Raw genomic sequence first — 26,480 nt, forward strand, 5'->3', positions numbered from 1 at the left:
AATTATTCAGTAAAATATCTTAGGAACTAACCTGTTTAAACTAGCTTTAGGCGAATCTCGCGCTAAATCGTATTCAGAGTTGGCAGCACCCTCTCAGATTTCAATGAAACTTTCTGTACATGAGAACTTTGTCACAAAAAGCCATTTTGCATACTTTGTTTTTCCAAAAATGATCTGGACTGTGTTTTGAAAAGGGTCAATTTTTGAACCATTTTTTTCAAATGGCTATTTTTTTCAAATGGCTAAGTGGCGGGAAATTACAAATCCTACAAAAATGTTGTAGGATTGATTTTCACAAAATTAGTTGAATTTTTGAATAAAAATATTCAAAAAATTCTTCATAGACTCCTACACTGCAAAAAATTGATTTAAAACATTTAAAGTCGATTTACAAAAAACCCCATCTTTGATTTGGATGAAATTTTGTTCCAAGATAGGTAATTATGATCCCAACCTACCGTAAAAAATTCAAGTTGGGCACTTTTTAAGAAAAAAAGTTATTTAAAAAAACTTTTCCTTGTCCAAACTGAATTTATTTTTTCAGTGTATTTTTATCGAAAACTAAACCAATGAAAGTCATAATCATCTCAGAATCCAATTTTCCAACTGCTAGTTGCCTGATACAAGTATCAGTAACGAATTTGGTACATTTTCATAACAAACTTGAATGAGGGCAAAGATGAGCCATTTAACATCATCGATATATGCGAGATTTAACTAAATGCCACTTGGCCGTGTACGAAGAAGTATCTTGTCTATGTACCCGCCCAGGAAGTAGAGATTGATGGTGTAGTTTCCAACAGGGGCCTTAATTGGGAACTATGGGGTTCACTCCTTCAAGAACCCTTTGCTTCGGCCAGTGAAAATTCTGGTTCGCAAGCAATTGCGTTCAGGAAAAATCAAGGAGTATATAAAAGCAACTTATTTTCCGTCAGCCTCATTTCGAACCTTTCGACGAATTTGCTCTTCTAAACATTGATCTTGTGGACGGGGCTAATCTACCTGTTCGCCTTTTTGTGCTGCGAGACATGAACTGCCGTTGTTGCACAATTGGGACTATAGCGACTTATTGTAGAAACAAGGCACGCTGTGGAAAAGGCGGAGAGAATCATAAATTTCCTTTGTAGAGTGACTCCGCACGATCTCTCGACGTATCCCGCCTATAAATTATGTGGGGACAAAATGAAACATTCTTTTAAGGAACGCTCCGATAATGCAAAAAAGCGCTACGCCACTGACAACGACTATTTTCTACGTTTCTTTGTACACCAAAGAGCGAGAGTCTGATCATCCCATTGTGGGAACATCCTCTAATATGCCTAATAAGCCTGCCCAAATTTCCGAAAGAGCAAAATCAGTTCTCTCTCCTAAGTTTCCTCGTAATGACCTAAGAGTGTCCCTTGAAGGGTGCTGTTACAAAACCGAAGTAAGTGGTTCCTGGTCTCGGTAATCTCAGAAACTAGCAGAAATTTTCACATTGGACATCAAAAGCCCCAAGTGTCCCTATATTACAGTCCCTACATTTTCCCCCGGGTTTTACGCAATGCATTTGCATTACGATTAAAGGTCAGACGAAACGAGAATCCGACGCGAACAACCGTGAACAGTCTCCTACTTCGTGGTGGACAGAGATTGCTTAGAATTATACGCGAAAGGGACTTTTGAACGGCGGATCGCCCGAATTTTTTGCAATATACGCGACGCTACAGATGCAAATGAAAAACTTGATGAAAGCTGAAAACGCAACTATTGGCACCGGTCCGTCGACGGATTAATCAGAGATCATCAGAGAAACAATGTTTCGTATGGTTGCTAGTGCCTACGTTGTGTATTCCATTCATCCTGTGATTGGAATACACGTAACGTTCGTCATATGATGACTGCTATGCATCGCTTTTATGCTAATTATTATGAGGATAGTGGTGAGTGCAATCATAAAAGATAGTCTGCTGCAACCTTTCTCGCCACAAAATTGATGGTCTTATATTTACCTATCAACGACCATGCCCACATCGTTACAGTTACAGGAGGCTCTCCGTTTGATGGAGCATGGAAATCACTCTTTGTATTTCCTGGGGAAAACATGGGAGTTTTTGAGTACTTTATCTGAAAAATCATTGCAGATCACCTTAGTTTGAATTCTTTCGCAGTTTTGCATTCCGGGTAATGGGAAGACGGACACTTGGATTAGAATGATAATAAGAAGGTGGACATTTAGGCATTAAAAGGTGATATTCATGAAAGATCGCGTAGCTTCAACGAGTTTTCAATATTTCTTCTCAGAGGACGCTCGAAAGTTGAGAAATTTCGTGGAGCGATGGAAGTTTAGGAATCCCAAAGGTATCAACCTTGGTCTAAGAGAATGGATGAGGGTCACGACTTTAGTCGGGCTATATCTCTGGTCATGTACAATCATTATACTTAGAAGGCGCATCTCCGGCGTATTGAGGTCGTGGAGAGTGGTCTCTGCGTTTGTGGTGGCGGTTATCGCGATATTAAACATGTTGTCTGGTCGTGCGTATTCTAGTACCAGATCTCCGTTAAACAAATCCCTTTGACCTCGGTGCAGTCCTGTCCGAGATGCTGCACCAAAATGCATGTATCAGGCAGCTAGCAGTTGGAAAATTGGATTCTGAGATGATTATGACTTTCATTGGTTCAGTTTTCGATGAAAATACACTGAAAAAAAAATTAAAAAATTTGGACAAGGAAAAGTTTTTTTTTCAAATAACTTTTTTTCCTTAAAAGTGCCCAACTTGAACTTTTTACGGTAGCTAGGGATCATAATTACCTATCTTGGAACAAAATTTCGTCCAAATCAAAGGTGGGGTTTTTCTGTAAATCGACTTTAAATTTTAAAATCGATTTTTTTTTCAGTGTAGAAGTCGATGGAGATTTTTTTCAGCTTGAGCTTGAGCTTGTGCGACCAACCCTGGCTGCTACTTCATTATCGATCGGGACTAGCTGAAGTTGCACAGGGAATCAGTAGATAATTATGCTTGGGAGTAGCGAAACATCTTTCAATGTGCAACTCCTGGTAATACTAAAGTGTTTTTGATCAATACCGGCGCCGGCCAGGCCCGAACGTAGATCGCGGAAGGAAAGGGAAGGAATGGTTAGTCCGATACTTGCTTTTGCTAGAGGCCGTATATACTACTGCGTACTCCACAAGTATCACGGGAGGAGGATATTTTTTTGTTAGTAAGAGTATAAAAGTTGGATCTACTTCTTCTTTACCGACGTCAGAGAGGTGGCTCCACTACCTGGACTAGATATCGATCCACCAATTTCATGGACCGGGGACCAAAGGCTTTACTTCCCTTCCGAAGGAAGACGTGACCACAGATTTTTTCACCTCAGCGACCTCGGCTGGAATTTTGAACCCAGGCCAACTGGAATGAGTGGCGATCACGCTTACCACTCAACCACCGGCGCCGTCGATGAAGATTTTTTTCAATATTTTTATTCAAAAATTTGACTAATTTTGTGAAAATCACTTTTACATTTTTTTGTAGGTTTTGTCATTTTTGAACGATAGTCCTTTGAAAAAAATTGGTAAAAAGTTTGAAACTTTTCAAAAGACAGTCTAGATCATTTTTGAAAAACTAAGTATACAAAGTGGCTTTTTGTGACAAAGTTCTCATGTACAGAAAGTTTCATTTAAATCTGAGAGGGTGCTGCCAACATTTGTTCGAGTTGGCACGAAATTCGTCAGTATTTCAAACATTGAACTACATAACATATCTTTTGTAGAATTTTTCGTAGGTCAGTTTTTTCGAAAAAAATTATCACCCCCTTACAGGACGTTTTAGGCCAATCCAAAAAAACATGAAATTTAGCCAAGCACAGTCGCCATATTGGATCCGCCATTTTGAATTTTACATTTTCGACGTCAGAATTAGAATCAGTGACCCCAAAAACCTATATAAAGCTAAAAATAACAGTATTCACTATGAAAAAAAATCGCGTCGCAAAGGGTTAAAGAAATAAAAATAACCTTTGACTCAGTCAGTCTATGGGATGTTCAGTACACAATTTTCAAACACGATTTAATTTTTTTTTATATCATCGCCATTTTTTTAAACACGCTTTAAAGTTTTCTGAGTATAGTATATGCATAAAAAGAAATTAATTTCGCTTGTCCAATTTTAGATATGATTGTTTCAGAAGGGCCTGTTTTGATCTAATGTTGCCGATAACTTCAGTTCCGACAGTGCTATCTAAATTCTTCGAATATGAAAAAAAAAAATGTTCTTAAGGGACTTTAAAATTTGTTCAAACACGCCATTTACGAGAAATTGAAAATGTGCAAAAAACAGTTTTTGTTAAGGGCACCTCAAGTTAATTAATTAGAACAGCTATAAAATAGAAACGTTTAGAGCTGCAACTATGGCTATGACTTCTTCAAAGTTGCTTAGTAAAAGTTTCTCTACAGTTTTTGCAAAGACTGAAATCTTCCATCTCTTCACATTCAGAAAATGATTTTTGAATCACCATAATAATAAGAACCACCATAATACCGATTGCATTGAAAGATGTAATGTTCTAAAATATAAGGTTTAGCCACAAACATTTTTGTCTTCCTAAATTGTGGATTTGGACCACTGTGCATTTGTGACTATTATAATAGGAATCATGAACGTGTTCACGAATACATGAATAACATTTCATGATTTTGTGAACCATTTCATGGACATTCATGACCAGTCGTGATTATTATACAAGAAATCATGAACCAGTTCACAAATACACGAATAACATCTTATGACTTTGTGAACTATTTCATTTGCACTATACTAAGAATCATCAACCAGCTCACAACCAAATTAACGAAATTTCATGAAATTGTGAACTGACCATAGTCGTGATGAATACTAGGAATCGTAAACAATTTCACGAATACATTAATAATATTTTATGATTTTGTGAACTATTTCACGACCACGGATATCGATTTGTTAATGACATATTGGAATCGTAAACTGAAGATCACAAAACAAAAACAAATATCTATTTTTGTCACGTAACATGTTTGTTCCAGAATTCATGGCATTTTTCCACGATTTTGTGAACCATTTTTTCCGTGTACTCGTCTATAATACTGTAGAACATAAAATACAGTATTCGATTGAGATAAATGAACAATAAAACACATGAATCCATTCATTACTTGCAGATTATATCGCCTTAAAATTACCTATGTGATATGAAAGTCATATTTACACCTATTTCTATATTTCAGTAATGCCATCTATTAGTATTTTTTGTACTGCAATGTCAATACAAAACCGGCCTGCAGCATGATGATCCTATATTTAAACATTGACCATTCCGAGCTAGAGTGCATGCCATGTTACACAATTCCCAACACCCAACACTCCCATCATATCTCATTTTTGCCATCGGTATTCATTATGGGAATGCAAACCGGGGAACCGTGTCTTCATATGGGTTCCTCGGACACCCTTCCTTAGCCTTCTTTCTTACCGCCCAGGAAGGGAGCCGCCTTGGAATTAATTTGCGGGAGTATGTTTCATTACTGTATGGTTTCTCCTAGACCAGTTTTATGCATCTTTATTGCTGAAGAGGTAACCAGCATGCCCATCATACACTCGGAATATAGTTCACGGAAAGAGTGTTCCGGGGGAGTTATTAATACGTTGTTGTTGTTTTGGTTTTTGCGAGAAATGTGCCAACCCAAGGAAGAAATTCCCTGCATACATATATATATATATATATAGAATTCAATCTTGTATCCACTTCTCCAACTATTTAAGGTTGGTAAGCTGGTTCGAATTGAAAGAACTGTTTTGAGAGAATAGGCGGTGGAGGTCGGAAAAAGGACAACTAATATATTATTCAAGTTTTACATTTCTTATAAAAGAAATGTATAGAATTCGCTCAAACTTTCAAGATTTTTTCCGAGGCCCGGAGGGCCGAGTCTTATATACCAATCGACTCAGCTCGACGATTTGGGACAATGTCTGTGTGTGTGTGTGTCTGTGTGTGTGTGTGTGTATGTAACGGACAAATTCTCATTCGTGTTTCTCAGCAATGGCTGAACCGATCTTATCCAAACCAATTTTAAATTAAAGAACTAAAAAACAGTATGAACGCTATTAATTTGTTTTTGATTCTGATGTTTAGTTTCCAAGATATGAATGCTTGAATGCGTAAAAATGGCGTTTTTTGCAGTTTTTTTGAATTATCTGCCGAAATTGACAATATAGATTAACAATTTATATGTTTTTAGACAGCTTCAACGAATACCTTTCGAACAAGCTATAGATTGTTGAAATTGGACTATTATCAAAAGAGATATTTAACATTAAATGCGGACGAAAGATTTTTATCATTTCCCATTGCCAGAAATATGACCAAAAACATGTAATCTATTTTTAACGCCAAAACGGCTTATTTTAGGTCAATAGTATCTTCGGTGAATTTAATGGAGGCAAAATGTACTTTCTTTTGGTATTGTGCTTTTGCTGATTAATCCCCCTATGAGTGAGATATTTTCACAAATTTTCTTGGAAGTGACTATATCGAAATGATGCCTTCAGCAAATTTGTAGCTCTTACTTTTGCGAATAACTTTACTGAAGACTTCAAATATCTATTTTGAATACTTTAAAAGTTATGGCTTGTTGTTTGTGGATTATTCTTTGTCGCCTATTTATTGTTCAATATAGTAATAATCCATTGAAATAAGCCAAACATTATTTCGATACAACGAATTTTGTATTTCATTTTTCTATCTACAACCACTAGAAATAATCACCGAACACTTCCAAGTTGTCTGGAAGGAACTTAATAACTTATCAGTGCAAAAATGACATCAATATCAAAATCCTGCCTGAAAACATTCCAATAGAAAATTCCAGAGTTCTGTAATCAATCATAATCCTCAGATTTCTTTTCAAATTGAGCTCGTTTTTGTAGATATGTACTGTGATAAAGGTCTTTATTTAATAGGAAGCGAAGTTAAAATTGATTTAATGTCTATGAAACATAGAACTGCTCACCAAAAAAATGCATAACTTTCAACATTTGCTAAAAATGTTTTTGCCTTTCTCATTCACTCTAAAACTCGTCAATCTAATCCCGACCGGGAGGGCCGAGTGTCATATGCCAATCGACTCAGTTCGTCGAGATCGGAAAATGTCTGTGTGTATGTATGTGTGTGTATGTGTGTATGTGGAAAAAAATGTGATCTGTTAATCAGAGATGGCTAGATCGATTTGCACAAAGTTAGTCTCAAATGAAAGGTACAACCTTCCCATCGGCTGCAATTGATTTTTTTATTGATTGGACTTCCGGGTCCGGAGTTACGAGTTGAAGAGTGCAATCACACAGCAAATTCCCATATAAACTGAAATGAAAAATTTTCAAAATCAAATTTGTATTTTTGATGCCAAATGACTTTATAATGCATGAAACATCGAGATTTGATGTAAACTCGAAAAAAAAATAATGCTTGACAAAAATTGATTTTTTTGGACTTTGGTACATTTTTGCCTTTCTCATATAGAAAGGTTATGCAATCACTCTAAAAATCGTCAATCATACCGGCCCGGAGGGAGTATGCAGTGAGGGGTTGCTACTTTTAAATTAAAACTAGTTTAAAATTTCTTAACAAGTTGAAAATTTTCGGCAGGACCCGGACCTCCCGGATCTTACTATGTGATACTGAAACATCGCTTGAAACCAACGGCGGTCAAGCGATGTTTCAGTACCACATAGTATCTCAAGATCGTGGCTGTCGATCCATTGTACGTATGTGCAAATCGTACTGAACATGTAATATTCATTTCCACCATTGTATTGAACATAACCCGCCATGGAATCATAGTCTGGACAAATGAGAAAAGCACAGTTGCACCACTAGGTGGATTAAAACAGGTTTTAATTTTGGGAATGCGTCGAGTTGAGACGAAAACGTAATATGATTATATTAATATAACACTTTCCGAATGTAGAGAGAAATTTATGAGAAATGACGATTTCCATTCGATTCTAGCAGGTCCTGATCGATTTTGATGAGAAATTTGATTTTTGTTGTATGACCAATTATATGTATAGGTCAAATGTTCAAAATCAGTAATTTAAGGTCAAGATAACATCATTTTGAAACCGTCAATTTCGGAGGTTTAGTATCTTCGATGAGTTTTACAAACGTTAAACAGCGCATCATTTGATAAAATAATGTTGGCGGTATATCGTCCAAGAAGTATTTATGGTGAATTTTGTCAGGTTAATATTCATGACTACAATAAAATCTCAACAAATTCGCTAAAAACACGAACTCTGTTACTATTTTCTGAAAAATTAATTCTGCATAATATTTAAACTTCAAAAATTACAGTTTAGGAACTATGCCGTTTGGACAGTAAGATCGATTTTCACCAAACCCCCACCAATTGTAAAATTGGTATTGTAAAAAAACGTAAGAGCTATACTTCAATGCTGATAGGTGGGACCGAAAAAGTAAACAATCGTCAAAGGGGCGATACTATCATTTTGTCAATTTCAATAGCAAACACAAATTTTAATTTAATAATTTCAAATACTTCATGAAGTTTTGGGTTTCGATCACTGAATCATGCAATCTAGGATGTAAAAAACACAATAGTTCTTAAATAGGAAATAAAACCAAGTCTGGAAATATTCACTGTTGATTTTCTTTGAATGGTGTCACTGCTAGTATCGCGTTTTTTCCAGAAAAAGCGTTGATTTTTAGGTCTCAGTCGCGTTGGAAATTTGAGTGAAGTATAAACTTCATTTCGATTCAAAAAAAAAATCGATTTTTTGGCTCAGTACAATATACATAACCCCTTTAGGAAAATTCAGTATTCCCACCACAATGCATTGATTGAGGAATTTAGATATTTTATTAACAGAGCATTAGCAATAATTCGTTTGTATGTCTATTTTATGGGCCATTTTTTCGCTTTCCCATTGATTTGGTTTGAGATTTCTAGCACTGATGTTGTCCTATGCTGATTTGAGCGATTCTCTGTGTCCTGCCATAATCCCATGTAGTATATGTTATCAAAAACATCGCGAAGCATCAAGTTCTAAATGTTCTCAAACGATATAATATCCGAAGAGAGTGATAAGAGTTATAAGAAATGTCTCATCACACTGTTAGGTGGATTAAAAGCGTTTTTCAAATAGGCCTTGATAGACTATCGGGATGGGATACAGCTTGAATTAGTTATGGGCGATAAAAAAAATGTTTTCAACTCAACCGAAAGAGCTTGTGTTTACATTTCTTAGGGTTTTACAAACTGCTGCTATATGTTACTTTTTGGTTCTATCAGGTTTTTCCTTTGTTGTCTTTTTGAAGATATTCATAAGATAAAAAAAGAATATTGAAATGGTAATTCTTCAGAAAAAAATTCTTCTACAAATCAGCCTAGTTTATGAATTAATTTGCTTCGATCGATGTTTATGAAACAAGAACCGAAATATGCATATTTTAGAGCTAAAATCATATAAATTATTTCTTTACTTTCAAAGTTCCACAAAACCAACGTTGATGACTCAAAAGATTCACGTAAAAACAGCAGCGCTTTGCTTATTCACAAAACGTGCTAGCGATTATTTGCGGACAAAAAATAGGAATACATATTTTTCAATCTGTTACAACCGGGACCGAAGAGATCGGGACAAAAAAATTATATACAACAAGCGTGTAACGTTGGCTATAGAAATATCTAGCAAACGGTTTAGTAACGGATAGGACAAAAAATGTCACCGAAAAGTTAGCTTGGTATACGATACTCCGGATAGTTGCTTCTAGATATGCACATATGCAGTCATACGTTCTCATTCATATTTGGAAGTAAAATGCATCCCTGATGTGTACGTATTTTTTCGGTTTGAAAAGGGATTCCTTAACAAGGGGAAACTATAAACGGTTTTCGCCTTCCCTATCTGCTTTTAGGCGGCTGCGTTGGGATTCAACATCTATTTACATTTTCGCTGAACATTAATGCGAAAAGTTAACCAACGTTCCCTTCTGCCGGTTTAAAGAGTAGTTACCCAGAATATCGAATCCGTTAGTAAGTTGTCCCACATTCCTAATTTGATAGTTGACGGTATTTTCCCGTCAGCTTTCAATTATGATTCGGTTCCTGTATTACTAACTATATGGTCAAAACTGTAACTCCTGCCCCTGCTAAAACTATTTAACAGCACAAAAGCTTAACGTTACACCATGAGAACAATTGCATTCATTGAAAATTTGAAAACTTTTTTATTTCTTTCGAATCAATACATACCAATAAACGAGTAAAATATTAGTGCAAGCATGAGTTTTTGCTCGACACCCTAAGCTGGTCGATTATGTCTTGCCTGAACTCTAAAAATACTTTTCTCATCTGGTCATATAGTTCATGCCAATGAACAGCCAGGTTACGTCCAGTCCAGAGAGGTTCAAACTTTCATTGAGTTCTACTCGGGCACACAGGTCGCACCGATGATGATGCTCACTGCGCTCATTATGCACTGTTTGCCGCATACTTCGTGGTTTTTTTTTCGTGTTTTGCCAGCTAGCCAAGCCTGACTCGCACTGCGATATGGGCCCAAAACTTTTAATGAGATTATCAAAATTTAAGAGTTTCCAGAATTCGCAGCTCATTTCCCGGTAGCGGATTCTCGGCAGTGGCGCAGGCAATTATGAACGGCTAGGTAGTTGGTTAAATACATTCATACAGAGGAGTGCATAAACGGTTGTGTTACCATACACAGCGATGGTCGGCGGAAGGAGTTTTTTGTTTGCATCCTGTACATACGTTCTGGATGGGACAGGCATGGTTTATGCTTTTTTCTACCATATTTTTTGCATTGAAATAACTAGAATGGGTGTGGTTCGATAGCACATACTCTTGTTAGTACGTACCTGTGTCCTCAATTGTACGTAAGTTTGGAAGTAATATTTATATTGTTTGATTTTGTTAACTTCACGAAAATGGTACGAACATTAGGGATGTCCGGTGATCTTCACACGTTACAGATGTAGTATGCTACGCAAAGGGGATTTACATAACGCTCCGGAAGTTGCGCCAATAGTGCTCTAAGTCGATTTCGCTAGATTTTCAGAGCGGCGTGCACTCATAGCGGTAAGCTTGAAGCTAGTTGGTACCGCCGCACGGTACTATCTTTGATTTTAGGCCTCAGTTTAGTCCGGTCTAAGACGTTAGTACCTGTCATCGCAGAAATGGCTGCATCCTGAAGCCAAATGAAAACAGTGTAAAGGGGCGCCATATTCCTCTGGCATACATCTCAATAATTTGAATCAACTTTTCGACTTTTATGTGCAATATTATGGCCCATGTTGTACACAAACCATATGAGGGCAAGTGAGCAAGTTTTATCCCGTAAGAAAAACAGGTATAATCGAATTTTAAATGTCATTTTTTGATATTCTTTATTGTCCTATTCATAAGGTGCTGCACGCTCATTTGAAAATGCCATGTCGAAGAGTTATATTGCAAGTTGGCAGAAGTCGAATAATTTTGAAACAAACCGTAGAACGAAAATTTAAAATTGGATGCAAAGCTGCATTTAATCGAAATGAGTGAAGCTGTTTAATATACCCACAATTTTTTAGTTAGTTTAACTAGAGGAAAAGAAAAGAATATATAATCACACTGTGTACTCTTTTCTACTTATATCTTCTCACAAAGAACACAATAAGCAAGTGGAAGTTTTCTTATAATTTACTGCTTTCGAAAGAATCCAAACTAAGATTAAATAAAAGATTGTAAATAAAGCCATGCCATACAACCTAAGTAACACTATGACGGCAAACAATCTGCTACAAATATTCTCATTTTGATCGTTATTTAAATAATATCGAAGATTGCTTATATTGTTTCACTATTTATAATTTTCCATCAGATCTTGGACGATTAGCATTTCCACTGTAGACCAATGATGTGAAGAATAAAAACTGTGCAAAATTCAGTACGATTGGTCCAGGAAATATTGAGTTACGGTTAACATGCATTTTGTCGAGGTGCCTCCTGAAGATTCACTGTCTGCATCAAGTGTCAGGTTCAATTTGTTAAGTTATATTTGTCAATTGATTATCAGACAGATTGCAGACTACAGGAAGTAATTAATTGTAATTTATTATTTTGTAACCGGGACTTGAAGCTTTCTCAATTTTTGCACGACGTCGCAAAATTTCGTTGAACTGATCGTTTTAGCAATACAAGATGTTGAAAGCTCAGCAATTTGGATTTAACCCATTTGACAGATTTACGTCGTTGAAAATCAGCTTTTGAGGTTGTCAAATTCTCAGCTCAATTACTGAACTTTTGGTATTTCAGGATTGATCAGGTAATCGTGCTAATAATTTGAATTACTTCATTTTCAGCAAAGTAGGTCTGCCAAATTCTATATGCATGGTTAGTGGAGTAGTTGGGTAGGATGGTATAATAAGCACCACCAGACTAAAATGTCAGATTTCTTTTCCAATGACCACATAATTATCTGAAGCAAATAAATAATTGATTTTGGCTTTTTCATGTGCTGCAGAACAGCAACTAATACAAACGTTTCCAAAAAAGGTAAGCTTCCATTATTGTTCTGTAAGCATTTGATTTGATTTGAAATAGTCAGATTTGGCTGAACTGTCTGACTACTAAATATAATGTTAGAGAAGCTTTTTCAATCCTTGGAGTGGCTAGAGACATACAATACAATTCAATAACGTTCACGATAGTATGCACCATTATTAGCAAAATAGCGAAAAAATGTTGTATATCATGTTCACACTAGAGTTAAAACATGTTTTAATAATTAGCAACAAGAAAAATGTCATCGAGATAGCGTTAAAACACGTTTTACTTGTTGTGTGAACGTAGTATTAGCCACTTGAATCTTAAATAATTCTAATGTTATATTGTTTAAGCTAAATCGAGGATTCCAAAATTATTTTAAAAATATAAATACATCAGACTATTAAATAGCATAAACAGTGAATTTTCTATTAACCTCATTGTACGGTTTTTAACATTGCCGTGTATTGCCGACCAGAACGCAGTAATGCAAATGGCAGTATCATGTTACCGGAAAAAGACAAAAATATGACATGCTCCTCTTGCGCATACTTCGTTATTTTCAATCCTCTCTTCGGCTTTCTTCTGGATCAATATGGCTCTCTTTGCTCGCAATAAAGCCAGTTTCAACAGGTAGAAAAGACAAGCACCGTCGAACTATATTTACCTAGAGCACTCTAGTTAGAGTGTGGCCAAGAGGCCATGACGTATCCAAAACGAACATGAAATTTGACGTATTCACAATAGAAGTACGTCAGATTTCTGCTCGTTTGGATACGTCAAACGCGTCTTGGGCGCACTCTAATGTCGTTTTCGATTGAGAACCTAGAAACTAACCCAGGTTAGTTACTTCAAACGAACGTTTTTAATGAAACTGCGTTGGGTTCTTGCCAAACAGCGGTGGTGTGAGCGAACCCGAAATATATTTCAGGTTGGAACCAAACCCGGTTTTCAGTTCAGTGGCGCATAACCTAGGTTGGAAACTGGCTTCAAACAAACGGTTTGACAGCAGTTAGGTCCGAAACTGAGTTAGTTTCTGCTTCAAGCGAAAACGACATAACTAGAGTGCTCTATCCCAGTCAAAAAGGGCAAGTTGCTGGCTAACGGGGGGCTATTTGCCAACTCGTATTGGTATTGGTATTGCACTTCAAAACTTATCACAATCTGACGTTCATTAAGACTTTAGGTCAGAGATTTTGTTCTACTACTATACATACGATTCCACTATACATACGATTCCACAATTTCCCACATTCGTTGGCTAAATGAAGTGCACTAGACAAACAAACTACAAGTGAAAACACACCAATTGTTCAAAAAACAATTTTAAGCTTAAACCAAACATGAAATATTTGAAAAACGCGAAAAACAACCAAGTCCATTTCAGCCGCCAGAAAATTTGTTTAAGTATTGAAATTGCTTTTAAATCGCATTCGCAAATTGCATTTGTTCCGAGGGGCAATTAGCACTGGCGAGTTGAGTCAAACGTCTAACTTTTTAAATCGCCTGGCCATGTTCGTCCGCGTTTTTTTGACAGGGATATTTACCTGTATTTTTGATTTTTCTGTTCTTTCCTTCCCTGTAAAAAAAAATGCGGACGAACATGGTCAGGCGATTTAAACAGTTTGACGTTTGACTCAACTCGCCTGTGCTAATTGTCCCTAGGAACAAATGCAATTTGCGAATGCGATTTAAAGGCAATTTCAATAATTAGACAAATTTTCTGGCGGCTGAAATGGACTTGGTTGTTTTTTTTTTTGCGTTTTTCAAACATGGCGGTTCATGTTTGGCTTAACTTTAAAATTGTTTTTTTTTAAACAATTGGTGTGTTCCCGCTTGTATTTTGTTTGTTTAGTGCACTTAATTTAGCCAACGAATGTGGAAAATTGTGGAATCGTGTGTAAGTATAGTGGAACAAGATCTCTGAGTCTAAATTAAAGTCAGATTGTGGTAAGTTTTGGTGTGCAATACGAATTTCACCATCGATTCTTCCTATAGTCTGGTGATGATTACCTAGTGTACCGATAAATTTGTGTGAGTAGATAGTGAATCCGAAAATAATTATTATTTTTAATTTTCATATCAGGCAATTAAGGGCGATTAAATGGTGCGTTCCCTGGGCGATTTAGGGGCGATTTAAGGGCGGGTAGAGCGGCAAAAAATGACGGCGGCAAATCGCCCAAATGTTGCATATAAAATAGCCCCCTATTTGCCAGCAAATTGCTGGCAAATTGTAGGGCAATGAGCGCATCCGAGTTGGCAAATAGCCCGCCGTTAGCCAGCAACTTGCCTTTTTGACTGGGTTCTCTCTACACGCTTGATTCCAATTGCTCATCGAAGAGTTACAGGAGAGCATTTGGATAAAGCGAATCGATTATCGCATATTCAGATCAAAGTTGTTTTTTGCGAATTAGAATCAAAACTGCAATAAGAATTGTTTTGATTATTTTCTTTTACATATCGCTGTGAGAATAAGTGGGATCATTTTATTCCGTAATATAAATCAATAACATGTTATCACGAATTATTGCCCATATATCTGTCGTTCACACATCAAAGAAAGTGAATAACGAAAAAAAAATAGTTTTTCTTTATTGGATAGATCCAAATAGATGACAATCGGATGTAGATCGTAAAATGCACTATTTTATACGCATTTTTCCTATATGAATAAACTCACATAAAACATCCAAATAAAAATATTTTAAAATTGATTGCGAACGCAACGGCGATCAATATATTTGTTCGTAAAAATATATTTCTAGGATGCTCAAAACATTACTGAAATTTTGTTAGCAAATAAAATCGTTCCAATCTGCATTGGTGCATTACAGAAATAGGCAATCAACAATATGAAATATAACACTTGTGAATTTAAAATGATCATTCTGTCAATTTTTTGTTTGGCCTTTGTTTACTTTTTATTTAAGCTTCGCTGAAAAAAACGTGTACAATTTTAATTCGCAGAGTGTGATCTAACCTTTATTTATAATTGATATTTATTCCAAACTTGTGAAAATTAGCTTGAAAAGAATATAAATATTCTCCCCCCCCCGTGTCGACATGTATCGTGTTCAATTAGAATTATATTCACAGTTCATTTTGAATTCAAATTGAAATATTTCAACCAATTTTTTAATCAAAGTTTAAAATAACTATCATGGCACGATGGTTCAACCACTTCAAACTTATTTTCTTTTGTGCATTAAATATTATGTCACTACAAAATGCTGTACATCATCGGCCAACTATAAAATATCCACCAAGTTAAAGCTCTAAGGTCAGAAACACATCAGTTACATGTTGACCAAATTGTTCTCACACGCTATGGAACGAGACATATGATGAAGAAAAGCTATTTTACTGCAAGAAAATATCGGCATGAAAAACAATTCTCCGTGTTGTCTAATTTACTCATTTTTTTAACATGAATTTGTTGTTTTTTAACATTGTCGTGTACCGCCGATCAGAACGCAGCCATATAAATGACAGCATCGTTGGGTTAAAGCTTACCAAATAGTTTAGGCCGGTTTAAAAGTTAGTCCGGTTTAAAAATAGTTAGTACGCGTTTGAGCTTACGGCTATCAGTGTACTATTGCGAGTAACGGAAGCTTAAGTAAGCACAAAATCATTAGGGGGTAGAGAGAGGTAGTCAGTGTATTCAGTCTAATTCCATACAATAATTCAACATTTGAACAACATTTTCCTAAATTTTCTTTGCAAAATAGTGAAAATAAGATGAGTGTTAGTGAATCTTCAGGTCAGGAAATGGATGCAGAACTGGCGTATATGATAGAATAGTGGATATTTCTTCCGGTGTTCAGTTTGTGCATTCGATTCGATTCATTCAGGAAGATCGGATTGTATAAATTAAGATACAATCAATTTACCGACGCACCTGAATCATCCATTCCCGGTCAGCATAGCATGATAAAATTCTAACATAATGCAATTATCTTTAATGGTAAACAAACATCACTTTCTGGCATTTAGATAAGTTCAAGTAGTTTGATTTCTTTTCTTCTACTCCATTAGTCTGTTTTTGTTTTACCTACTTTTATTAGTTCGCTTTTCCACTACTCATGTATACCAAAAACTATATCTATCGATGTATACACTTCTAATCAATTTCATTGCATCTTTTTTCTTTGTTCGGCATGATATGTTCTCTTCTATTACTATGTCTTAAATTAAATTCATACTAACACTCACTAACCCAATCAATTGCATATTCTCTCATATACACTCCCAATCTCTCCTGTCCCAAACATACAAACGTTCATGGCCTTCGCGATAACACGAACCCGAACACGAGAATGCACTTGCAATCATCCACACATACCTACGCCCGAGTGTAGTGTAGTCAGCGAAATAACTCGAAAATGTACCAATTTGCTGATGAACACTTCACCGTAAACACTGCGGATGGAAAATTTATAATTTTGAATGATGAATTGTGCTTTACATTACATTTTTGCACTATGAGTTAAATGGAAACGATAGCCATTAAACTGATAACATTGAAACAACACGAGCTGATGTAAAATATGCCGGCTAATCGAAATTTGCGTCGAAGGTGTTGGTGTGGGTAGCCATTTCTGAGAAGGGTGTATATCGTGCACCTGATTTGTCCAAACAAGACTAGAGTGTTTATACCAGTAGATATTTGCCGGAATCGAAGTCATTCATCGAAAAATATTATGCTCGTGTTTTGGACGTATCTTTTATACTGTCCTACCTTGATATCCTGATACCTTGTTGGCTACAGCGTCATCTCGCCAATGGCGGGCGTATCGTAGAGCTCACTCTTTGTCGGCCTTGGGCGGTGTCCTTCCAGTTCCCCCGCACGTTCAGGGATCTCAGGTATTCTTACACTGCGTATAGCCAACGTGTTCGTGGTCTTCCATGAAGTAGGGGTCCTCTTTCTGGCTCCCTGCTGAATTTTGTTTTCGAAATTCTTTCTTCCGAGATTCGTACCACATGACCAGCCGTATTTTATCTATTTTTCGACAGTTGTCCTACTGGAGCTGTAGAGCTGGGTTCACGGAAAGGCTCCCCATCAGGTCACTTATTACAATTGCAGACGAGACGGGAAATGTCACCTACTCAAACACTGCTTAAGTCCAATAGCAGTGGGCCATGATTCTGATTGTGATATCGAGTATACGGTTCAGCTGCGCGGGCGTATGGACTTTACGATCGCGTGGGAATGAGCGTTTATTTGTGTGAACTTGAAACCGCGTTAATCGGATTAGAAGTGCTGAAGGTTCACTAAATCATAGGGGCATTTTTGTGTTTGCGAAACCCTGGGCGTAATTGTGTGAGCATGATCGCTATTGTATGTTCGTCTTTGTGTACCATCGCGAAGGTCTCGGGCGTTTGTATGTTATCGTGTTCGACCGCGTGGGCGTTTATTTTGTCGGGTGGATGTTTGTATGTCGCGTCAACCTTTAAATGTCGTGTGTGCTAGCGTGTCATTTCGCATTCTAAAACCGAGATCCATTCGCATATTCGCGTGTGCTCTTGGATGATCGCGCGGACCATGAAGAGAAGTGAGAAGTTATATCACTATGGAACGTCTTGTCTAGGGATATGAGCGTCATTTTTTTCTGATTGATCCAAATGAAGGCATGGACCTAGGTTGCTAGGGCCGAGAGGAAGAACTTCCGGACGTAACCAATTCATGATTGCGCGAACACGAGCGTTTGTAGGGTCATTCTTGAGACCGCGTTTGTAAATTTATAAGTGCTAAAACGTTCACTTAGTCACCGGCGTGTTATCCTGTTTGCAAGATCGTAAGCGTAGGTATGCGTGAATGATCGCTAAGGGCTCAAGCGTTTGTATGTTAACGTGTTTGTCGCGTGTATGTAACTTCGCTTGTATAAATTCGATTTTTTTAACCGTGGTTATTCGCATATTTACGGCTATTCGTATATTTACGTGTATTCTGGAATGAGATTTCCGGGTAATTTGTGTTGTTCTGTAATTTTCCAGAAGCCACGAAAAAAAATCATCCCAATAATTGAAATAGTACAATATTTACAGCAGTAAATATGAACGGTTTCTTGATCGGAATATTATAACCTGTGTCTCCCGTTGATACAAACGAGCCTGATATATAACACAATTTCTTTTATGCCATAATTTTATAAACTAAAATTAAAGGAAAACCCAATATATCTATGTAAATGGAAATTTTGAGAGTTCCAGAATCCACTGCAGATTTTAATTGTATTATGTTTCAGTACTACAGAATAAGTCAAACTGCAGCGGTAATAATTTGGTCCCGAAAAAGATTAAAAATAGAAAATGTATAATCTGGATCATTTTGAGATACCTTCATAGGAGGCGAATTGAGTTGGACCAAATATGTACATCGAGCTTTATATTTTTCATAAGGGAAATTAATTGTGTTTCGACTTAGATAGAACGACTTGGCTGGTAGACACTGAATTTAAAAGTGCGACCCAATTCGGAAGAACGGTTTAAATAACTAGTCGAGACACATAAAAGTACATTTTTTATTTATATTATAAAAAATTGTAAAGTTTACTTAGGGTCGATTTCTTCACCTTCTTTGCTCAACGCTTAAGCCAGGTTTAAACGTACTGGTAAACTTAGTTTAAAAGTTTAGCGAGGGTGAAGAAATCGACCCTTAGTCACAAAGCTCATAAGAATATATACAAAAATCGATTTTTTAGTACTCTCATTCACTGGTTTCCTTTTGCTATCAAAATTGCATTTTTGGAACATGGGGAACTAGTTTGCAACGTTACTTAGTCTGTCATTTGTGGGAGATTTTTTGTTGTCCCGGGAGTACTTCCACTTCCACTGAGGTTGAAAATTCCGTACAAATTCCGGATAAATCCATACAAGTATTTTTTTCGGAGACACGACCAAAAATCCGTACTGTCCTCCCAAATTCGCCAAATTAGAAAGTCCTATGGGTACTAAGATAACGTCTGTAAATTGTAAAGCGTCTCAAACAAGTAACTGAATTAGAAAAAAAATAATTCACGAAATAAAAAGAGGTGATTACCTGGTCATTTTCTCTCCAATTTTAATGGAACATCTGATTGTCCCATGGATATTCAGAAAGACGAGAAAGTAAAGCAATTAAATCTTTGACCAAGCAAAACAGAACAACTCAATGTCAACAGAAATTGCTCTAAGCAGACCTTCACCGGTATACAAAATAAACTCCACAATCATTCGGGATGGATCGGTTGCGGAAACGAGAGACGGGGGACACGAATTAATTTTCATATTCTTTTCACTATTCAACAGCATAAGGTCGAGATCCCACTCGACAAGAGGAGGAAACCCCGCTCGACATTGGTTTTGTGAAATGGGAAAGAAGTTCACATTCATAGTACGATACAGCCCCGCCAAGGCTTATTTACGGCTAACAGAATCTTCTCTATCATCATCTTCAGCAGTCGCAGCATCCGTTGAAAAGCGGAAAGCATTCAAAGTTTGTTGATGCGCTAAATCGTTCTGCGACGGCCAGTTTATGAAAATTTTCATTTTTTTCCCTGCCTCCTCGGTTATCTCATTCAAAGGAGCTTCGAATGAATATTTATGCTGTACTTTGATTCATTTTCCGTTGTTGTCAGACTCGATGACAGCCGCTTCTTTGCGGGGTATGCTGGACAGTTTCAAATATGCTAATGAAAAATGAGAGTTTTTACTGTAAGGGTTTTTTTTTTGTCGCAAGACACCCGAGATCCGAACGGAATCATGACATTTACACAGACGATGGGCGACAAAAAAAAAAGATTTTTCTCCTATTCACAAACTATCTGTGTGTTGAAATTGAATACGAGCTTATAAAGCAGCATCTCGCGTCATCTTCTTGGAAATGTGGTCCTCTGAGTCTTCTTTATGTTACATGGGTTATCAGCTTCTGCATCGTTATCGTTAGCTACTGCGATATGAACGGGAGAATTTGATTTCATAACTTAATCGCAGCAATGTGGATCTGACTTTAACATGATGGATGTTGTACGTGGGAATTCTCCCAAAAACACATGACGTGTATTAATTTTCCTTAGTGTGGAAAAATAACCTTCGGACTTGTTACGACGTCACCATGTCTCTAGCGCTGTCAGATGCAGTACCTCGCTCACTAAACCGGACAAAATGGCACAAAAGCTTCGGCTACATTCATTTTTCATAATCTCAGCTGATGGCGTTATTGAGCTTGACACACTGGCTGTGCCTCACGCGAACATGATGCCAGTGAAGTGAGAGCCGGCCACACTCAGCTTTTGCCTGTTTGTTGGTGCTCAGTACCTACACAGTTTCCATCTTACATGCCATGTTTGGTGTGTTTCTCGCCCTTTCCTTGGGGGAAAATGTACAATTTTCCAGCTTAATGGAGATGAAACTGAAATTCCAAGGCTCCGCACATGTCTTTACAATGCACTGTGAGGCCAAAGCTAATCGAAACGAGTTGCATGCCAATGAGATCCGGCCTTGAACTTTGGAATGTGTTTTCAGCAAAGGATGCTGGAAACAGAGGGACAGTTGCTTTTTGCCAGCAGATGAAAAGTGTCTTTGATCATCGCTAGCCACAACACCGATGAATGGAATAGTGAAACTTGATGAATTTATGATTTTCTGCTGTTTAGAATGCTCTGGAAATGAGTATTTTAATCTATGATTTCAAACCTTTCAATGTGAAGAAATCGTTATCACTAACTGTTTTAAAAATGAGTAGGATCGATATTACCGATCGTGAGAAAATAAATCGACTCGAACTAATATAAAAAATGTAATAATAACTAAATCTAGCTCGAGAGACCAAAAAATGTTTTTGCGCTCTTGAAATTATTTGTCTTGCTACCATCGTGCAGCTATCCCAAAACAACCACTTGCCTTCACGCATACACACAGCACGTGGCGACCTGCTCGCATAACAAAACTTAATTTCATAAGTATTTAGCTCAGTTGCATTTCACGTGCGTATAAAACGAAAATCCGCAAAAGCACTCATTTCGCATTTCCCAATTTTACAACTCGATCAATACGTTCTGCAACCCACGCCCCAAGTTTACTCTGAAACAGTATACAAAATTGGATTTGAAACAGATTAATTTCTCGCGTAACGACTCATTCGGTTACCATCGTGCTGCTGCTGCTGACGCCTACGCCGCTACCATCATGGCGGTCATCAGTTTAGGGAAACAAGGGGGTTGTAATTAGTGCAGTTGCAATTAAAACACACAACAAATGAATGCACATTAAGTTTGAATACATAGTACCCACGTCTGTGCGCGATGATAATGAACGGTACTTATGTGAGAGGACACGGGGTAGCGGAAATTGTTTCGTTGTTTTTTTTGTATTTACTGTCCGGATGGTGAAAAATAGCATAACTTGTGAACCAATGCAAAGAAAATTAAAACGATTATTATTGCCACAAGCGATGCAAAAAATCATATTTTATTCCACGCTTAATTTATTGCTCAATATAATTACATAATTGTGTTCATTGTCTGAGAGTGTGTGGTAGCAGCGACCATGAATTATATATTGTATAGGTTTCATCGTACACACAGTTGGTTCAAGTAGGGGGATATCAGATTGCAAATTACATGCTGGGGGTCAGCTAGCAGCAACAGCTTACTCGTTTGAACAAGGACTCAGAGTCTAGTTGAAATCCCTGTGTGAACCATCTGTCGTCTAATTGGAGCGTTACTTTAGAACCAGTATAAACATTTACATTCTACAAGTTTCGTCGGTTACCCTTCTACAAACCATGTTGTTGGATAGTAGATTTACTTGATGACATATAATTTCTCAAACGAGAAAGTGTATAAAAAATGAACTTGGAGATGCGGGGCATCGATCCCCGTACCTCTCACATGCTAAGCGAGCGCTCTACCATCTGAGCTACATCCCCATGTTTTGGCGTAGTGTGTTCATGTGCTTTAATCATAATAAAATATAATAGACAATCTTTGCAGCTGTCATAAAGTACGGTAAAATTTTATACTTATTTTGTTTCTTTTTCAATTCACACGCATTTTCAATTATATTTGAAGCTACTACAATAAGTAGGATGAGCGAAAAAGTATGGGCATTATCTTAACAATATCATCAAAACTCAATCCATTATAACCCAAATTTTTCCGGCTTTTAATCATGCTCTATTTGCCAATATCGAAGTTCTCCCTGAACAGCACTAAACACCACCGGAGAAATCTTGCCCCGCGGATTCATCTCTTCACTTTTCTCAGCCGAAGGCATGGATGTGTAGAGTAATAAGTCTGAGGGTTTCGCATTATTTCAATATTTACTCTGTTTATAATCGATGGAATGTGTAGGGGACCTACCTAAGAAAATGGTTTGAGTTTATATGTAAAACTATATGAAATATCGGCAAGAGCGAGTAAAGGCGCTTTAACCTAGTTTTCATAGCCAGGGCAAGTTGTAAATACCTCTGTCTCATCCCAAACGACCAAAGGAGTGACATGAACCTTCTTAGCCAAGTCACTCCTAACGATTTATTATATCCCTTTCAAACTGAAACGGTCGGTATGGTTGTCCTCGTTTCTTCCTCCTTTGAGATACAAAACAATTCGTTAATTAAATTATTCATTAAATGAATAATTTAATTGCCGTCTAATTTTGAAACATTTTCAAACCCAACTCTGCACAGTAGGCCTGGCCGTTTTAATATTTGCGACATATCAAAATATGATTCAAATATTAATATTGACAAGAAAAACACTACAGAATCAATTCCAGGATGCTTTTCAATACTGGCTGTGTAAGGGTTAGATAGAATAGAAAATAGAATAAAATATATGAAATATCGGCAATGGCAACAATAAATTTGGTTAAAAATGCCAGCATCATCTTATGTATCCAAAAATCCTTAGATGTATAGCTGTAGATTAAAGAATCAACATGTCAGAAAATAGCTAACTGATCCGACTTTGTTGCAGCCCCTCCGGGGTTGACCCAAGGACTCCGGTTTTTGAAAGCGGTCTCCGGGTTTCACATGAATTTCTCCGGGTCTAGTGAGACGACGGATAATTTTTACTTTTATGGTACTGCATTTCAAATCAGCTTTTGCGGTGTTCATGCTGGCTGTTTGACAAAGAGGAGAGCTATGCACCTTTGTTGGAACTTTCCTAGCGACTGTGGTGACGAATAACCAGATTCCTTGAGCCCCGCAAAAAATCCGCGGAATACACCCCAGTGTGCTTCTCACACTATGCCACTCTTCTATTCCTGTTAGCTCTGGCGGAGAACAATGCTCGTCGGCTTATCCTCTACAGCGAGAGTGGCTGGTGCTTTTGAATACTTTGCAGTTAGCCGGAGAAGTGAAATTCTGCACAATTTACAGTTTAATGTGAACTGCACAGACAACTGGTACTTATGCTTTGTCAACACAACGATGAATATGAGTAAATTAGACGAATATGAGTAAATTGGATATGTTTCCAAGCAGTGCTAATTTGATAACCTGATTAGTTACAAAGGGATTAAAAGGGTTTAAAATTGTTTCTTTTCAACGCAGTAGGTATTAAAAATCGATTAATGTACTCTAAAATAGCTAGCGATCGATTTTGGTAAAATTTGTCGCATTTCAGCGTTTTCTCATGTTTCTCTTGAAGCCTATCGCAGGTCAGTAAAAATCTACGGGTAAAAGAATCACCAGAGGTGGAAACCCTATTTGTGGTAAAAAGATGTTTCAATAAAATTTTATATGGAGCCGCTCTTTCTCGCACATGCTGAGAATAGAACATTTTCAAAAAATCTTTTGATATTCAATCATAATGCAACTTTCAACATAATTGTTCATTTTTAAAAAAAGCTACACGACCTGAAGTTTGGAGGTATGAGTGACTGTGGGCGCTTTTAATGAATTTTGAATATTTATTTCCGGTTTACCATATACTCCACCAAAGAAACTTTTGAGAGTCACTAGAGCTATAGAAAAAATAAAAAGCTCATATTTGGAATATTGTTTGAGGAGCTAATCACCACTTGATTTAACAGTGTTCCGAAAAAAGTTAAAAAAAAGTCCGGTCCATTCCCAGCCAGCCTTTTTGATGGTATATCCAAGTTGCAACTAAATAATACGTGTTTATATCCCACTAAAAAAGCGGCACAAAATGCGCAAACTCGGTATATTTGTACCAAACTGGAGGCGATTTACGTACATAGCTATTGAAATTGACGATTTCTGACAACAATATACACGTTAAGCGCGATAATTTCTAGTATGAAAGCGATTTTAGATAATAGATTTACGATTGAATATGCGAAACAATCTCAGATTATTTACGATATCGATAATTAGTACACGATTCCGGAACACTATATACACACAGGTTTTTGCGCGGTATTTTTTCATGCGGTTTTTTTTTTTTAAATTTATGCGGTTTTCATTTACGCGGATTTTGAAATTTACGCGCTTTTCATTTACGCGGCCTGTATCCCCCGCGTAAAAAAACCAGAGTGTACAATTAACTCTGATTCGTCGGTAAAGAAGAACAAATTATAAAACAGTAATCGGGCACATAAATCATCTCTAGTACACTCATGGGGTTTTCGATTGATTGACACCGGTGTAGTGGAGTGCACTGAAACTGCACCGTTTTTGCACTTTCTAGCAGAAGTGCAGAAAACTGGGTATGTTCTATTGACACTTCTGCTAGAAAGTGCAAAACCAGTGCAATCCACTACACCGGTGTCAATCAATCGAAAATCCCATCAGATTATTTCACGCGGTTTTTTGCGCGGTATTTTTTATGCGGATTTTTTAATTTACGCGGTTTTCATTTACGCGGTTTTTGAAATTTACGCGGTTTTCATTTACGCAGATTTTTGAATTTACGCGGTATCCATTAACGGGGTTTCCATCAACGCGGATTCTTAAATTTACGCGGATTATGAAATAAAGCGGTTTTCTTTTACACGGATTTTGAATACGCGGATTTTTTGTTTACGCGGATTTTGAAATTTACGCGGTTTTCATTTACGCGGCCTGTATCCCCGGGTAAAAAAAACTGAGTGTATAACAAAATATGTAAAAAAGCGGGGTTGGGGAGAAAAAAATTAATGCTGATTTATTGTGAACCGACCCAAAATCCTACCCATAGAGATCTTTCTCATATTAAGATGGTATTCGAACTTACGACATTTGGATTGTAGAACAGGACTTATTACACAGACCAAGGTTGAGGGGTTTGACGGTATTGCAATACATCATCAAGCATATTGCGTGCATCAGTGCTACAGAACCTCTGACGGATAATTGCTTTAAGATGGTTATGCCTCGATAGTGGTGCATCGAGGAGACCGAGAGGGCTTATGCGCCTTTTTATGTTATATGTTTTTTTCATACTCTGCACCTGCGCATACCAACGCTCAACCACTAGTCTGTACGCGGTGACGTGGCCGACTGGCGAGGCGACGTGGATTGACTTTTGCTGTGTGCCGTGTTTGCAAACATTGTTCTACAATTTGGTGACGGTATTCGTGGACCGGGCTAACGGTGGGAGTCATTTTGTGTCTATCCGTCGACTTCGTCATCGTGCATAGACTAATTTTTAAATGAATTTAATAAATGCATAAGTAGAAACCTATTAGTTGTCGTTTTGTAATAATCGTAGTTTTTCGTACTAGTGTACAATTGTTATGTACTAGTCGTATATCTATCTATGTATGTGTTCGTCTGAGTATTTGTGACATTTGGGTCAGGGAATGGATGCGGAACTGGCGTATAATACTTCCGGTGTACAATTTGCGCATTTGCGGTGCTATTCATTCGGGAAGGTGGGATTGGATAATTTACCGATGCACGTGAGTCATTCATTCCCGGCCAGAACAGCATGATGAAAGTATAACAGAATGCAATTGTCATTAATGCAAAATATACAACATTTGC

At 37.2% G+C, this 26,480-nt stretch overlaps 1 protein-coding gene and 1 non-coding gene across 4 annotated transcripts in view; one reads left to right on the forward strand and one right to left on the reverse strand.

Moving 5' to 3' along the window:
- The window catches only part of LOC131683070 (disintegrin and metalloproteinase domain-containing protein 10-like), a 257,886-nt gene that overhangs the window by 204,887 nt on the left and 26,519 nt on the right, over positions 1–26,480 (forward strand). The window lies entirely within an intron of this gene.
- Positions 22,406–22,478, reverse strand: Trnaa-agc (transfer RNA alanine (anticodon AGC)). Its single transcript has one exon. It is a non-coding gene; the product is annotated as a tRNA-Ala (tRNA).

This window comes from Topomyia yanbarensis, chromosome 2 (assembly GCF_030247195.1).
Source record: "Topomyia yanbarensis strain Yona2022 chromosome 2, ASM3024719v1, whole genome shotgun sequence".
Taxonomy (NCBI): Eukaryota; Metazoa; Arthropoda; class Insecta; order Diptera; family Culicidae; genus Topomyia; species Topomyia yanbarensis.